A 3,861-nucleotide genomic window follows, 5' to 3' on the forward strand; every position below is an offset into this window, starting at 1 on the left:
CATATTTGGCATATTCACAAAATGTTTTGATTTTCCTAGGAAATATCTTATTTTATGTAAATATATTTAAGGGAATAACCACCATTTTGTCCAACGAACAGAAACGGTGTTAGGACATTCAAGAATATCAGGCCTACATGGAATATGCACGTACAGCAATTTTACGAACATTGTTACCTATTACACTATTACCTGGGAGACTCAAGTACTGAATCATCCCAGTCACGCTGTGATGTATGACAAGGCATTGATCATTTAGAGCAAACTTATCTCACATTTTTTTATCTTAGGGCTTAAGGAGGCGTGCATCCGGATTTTTCTGATATCCTGTCTCCTGACTGTTTTTAATCCCTGAGATGCTGTTTTGTTTTCTCAGGGGTTCAAATGCTTCTCAGCTGCTATTAGAATCCTACATCAATTCAAAAGCATGAACACCAGGTGAGCCGGCAGCTGCACCCTAGGGTGTATGAGTGTAGCCATCTGTTGCACTCACTGCTGCTGTTGGCCAGCCATCTGTTGGATCAGCTACAGCTATTGTTGCTGCTTGGCCTCTTTCTCATGCAACCACACTAACAGTGGGTTCTTATCCGTGGTTTCCGTATTGTAAGGAGGGTGGGGAGAGGGGGGCACCAGCTTTAGGTGCTTATAGGGCACTGGTATGGCCCCCTCCTCCCCAGTAGTCTTTTCCATGGCAGACAAAGTTATGTGCAGTCTGGCCATGAGCTGCTGGGTAGGTGCAGCCCCATGCTCCATAGTGTATCTGTGGGAGAGGAGGCCAAGTGAGGTGAGTAGAATGCATCTTCCTAGATTTTTGTGATGTGAGGGCCCAGCCCTGCACTCACAAGCATATTGCAGGGAGGAGTGAACAGGGTGCCAGGTGTGGTCCTGGGAAGTTCACGATGGCTGGGCTGCTACACTGCAGTGAGCCCAATCCTGAGCTACAGCAGCCATGCTCATGCTGCTTCAGCAGGAGCTGTAGCAAATTCTGCCCAAGCACCAAGAACAGGGGCAATTAAGGTTCCACTCACTTTTTCCCTATCCCTTCTGCTGCTCTTCCACCCCCCCTTACCTTTGCCCCGGGTGCTGAAATACCAGGCTATGCCTCTGAATGTTTCTCCTTTTGTTCACATAGGCATCCGCACAATTCCATTCTGGGCGCCATGTATATGACCCTGTGGCTCACAAAAAACAAAATTGGGGTGGGGAGGGGTTTAGTTTAAAGTAGCTAGTAAGAAATAGTCCTCTGGTGAGATCAGAGCAGTCTATTTCCCAGTATCCTCATGTCTGCTACTTAGCATATAGACTGGGGGTCTTTAGTTTCTAGGATAGCTTTAGACAAGAAGGAGAGACAGGGAAAGGATTCTTGTACAGTTGCTGAATTTTCTCTGTCCTGCCTTAAATTGACATGAAAATCCACTCTTCAGACTAGCAATCCTAAGCAGCTGCTTCAGCAGGTTTTGTTTGGTTCCTCTGGTAGTTAGTCAACAGTGTTTCTATCTGACTCAGAGCATGTACAGTTCTTTACACAATAATCTTGTTTGGTTCAATACTAATCTGGTGTAAATTTTCATAGCAGGTCAGTGGGTCTGAGACAGTTCTGGCCCCCAAGTTTTAAGGGCAAACAGAATGTGAAGTTTGCTGAGAGAAGAAATCAAAGTAATAATTAGGTGAAGACTCTATTGGGAGCCATTTGTAAGTACTTTTAAGGTCTTCAATGTTACACATGGTGACCCAGCCGCAAGTTCAGTCAATTAATAATGTGACAAAATGAGGAATAAGATAAAAAGTTATTCCACAAAATATGTGCAATAACTTTGTAGATACTTCCTATGCTGCCATTATTGAATGTGTGGCCTGGGGCCCCTATAATTGGGAGCACTGTCAGCTGGTCATGGTACATGTGCACCTTTGAGCCAGGGAGATCCCAGCTGCTGAGATCTCCTAAACATGATGCCCCCCACACACTCTGAGACGGGAGACCAGCTGCTATGATCTCTTAAACACAGGGGATCCCTATGCACTCTAGCAGCTGCTGCAATCTTCCAGCTATGGGGGTGCACCGGGTGCCCCATCTGGGAGATTGCTTCTTGCTGGTGCAGGGGAAGCCTGGGAGTCCTTATTGCAGCAATAATGAACGATGAGATCTGATTAGTGATCCGACAATCACACCTCCTGCCTGGTATATATGGCATGGCAGGGGGTGCAATAGTATGGAATGAACATTAGATATCATCGTTCCTTTTCCTGCACAGGTAGGCTGTATCCACATGAGCATGGGTATTGGTTTCCTTGGGGACAAGAAGCAGTGGCACATCTTGTGCTGCTGCTAATTGTCTCCGGGGAACATTTGTGCCATGTGCCCTCTGGTGCATGGCAGGTTGCCCTGGGTGGAGTAGAGGATGCTGGGGCCAGCATTGGCCTGGTCCCAGCAGTGTTACTTGGGGTCCCGAGGCCCCCTGGGGCTGCAGCAGTGGGGATCCTGCCACTCAGAGCCTAGCCGACAGCCAGAGTGTGGCTTTAGGGTCAACCCCTGCCACCCCTACGCTGCTACCTTGCAGTGCAGAAAACACCAGAATATGTGGTATGTGGTGCCACAGATGTGTCTGCAATGCCGTAGACTGCATGGCCGCATTCGTCTGGACATGGTCATACAGGGGCCTATTTCTGATCCTGTAGGCACAGCTGGGAAAATTATAGTTTAAATACTTGTGCTAATTTTTATTTTATTTTTTAAAGTAATCTGTTAGAACTGAGTGTTGTTATGTAACTTGTTTAAACAATTCCTTGTTTTCTTCAGCTGTCCCCTCCCGACAAAATGCCTAGTTTAAAATGTAGGGTGTATTTAATAATGTATATATTGTCATGAAAGTGATGTTTCTGATCACTTTTGTAGATTATGATTTCCATTGTAATTTATCAGGTACAATTAGTATGAAACATCATTTTACTTTGTGTAAATTGGTTATATTGAGAAACTGCCCACTTTGCTTTTTTTCCCCATGACATATTTCAATAAATTTGCCTAGCAAAGCTTGTTTTCCTTTGTCCTACAGCCTATTGGCCAGTGCCTCTTTGAATTGTTAAGCTTTGGGACATTTTTTGTTCACATTAAGTGTCTTTATGCTAATTTCCATCCACCTATTTGACAGTTCTCTCTGCTGAATGTTGGTAGTACTGTTGTTTCTTAAAGCAACACTGGAATGATACTTCCTGCTGCTACTGATAGACTCAAGTATCCTACTAAAATTTATTTTCATTCTAGTAAATTTATGAACAGTGCCACTGGAGTACTCCATCAGTTATACATGGTGATGTCACAGATCCAACGTAAGTTTTATTAGTGATCATTATTAAATACAGTTACAGGTGCTTCTGATTAGAGTCTAAATTCAATGGGGTCAGTGAAAGCTTTATGTAACTTTTTGTAATTCTGCTATTGTGCTCTAGTCCTGACCTCTAACAGCCCTACTGTTTTATTTCTGCATTGCCATTTATGCCAACTTATACAGCAATGGATTTGTGATATGAAAAGCAGTCACTAAACCAGATTTGAAGCTGGGCCTCTAGAGGTGAAATGCTAGTACATTAACCCAGTTTGCTAACAAGCCTCAGCCTATTCCATTTTTAAAATACATTTTGTATTTGGAAAGAAGAAAAATCATCCCACATTTGAAAAAAAGACAAAAATCAAAGAGCAACTAATTAGTGCTGACAGAATTAGCAAAAGTAACAAAAAATTACAATACAGTATAACCTCATAAATCTGGCATTCTTGGGACTGAATACTTCCCAGAAAGTTGAAACTTCCAGATTTTTGAAACTGGAGCAGCAGCTGGTTGCAGAGTAGGCGGGGGCAGGGGC

This window comes from Gavialis gangeticus, unplaced genomic scaffold (genome assembly GCF_001723915.1).
Source record: "Gavialis gangeticus isolate Ggan-Ray unplaced genomic scaffold, GavGan_comp1, whole genome shotgun sequence".
NCBI classification, from domain to species: domain Eukaryota; kingdom Metazoa; phylum Chordata; order Crocodylia; family Gavialidae; genus Gavialis; species Gavialis gangeticus.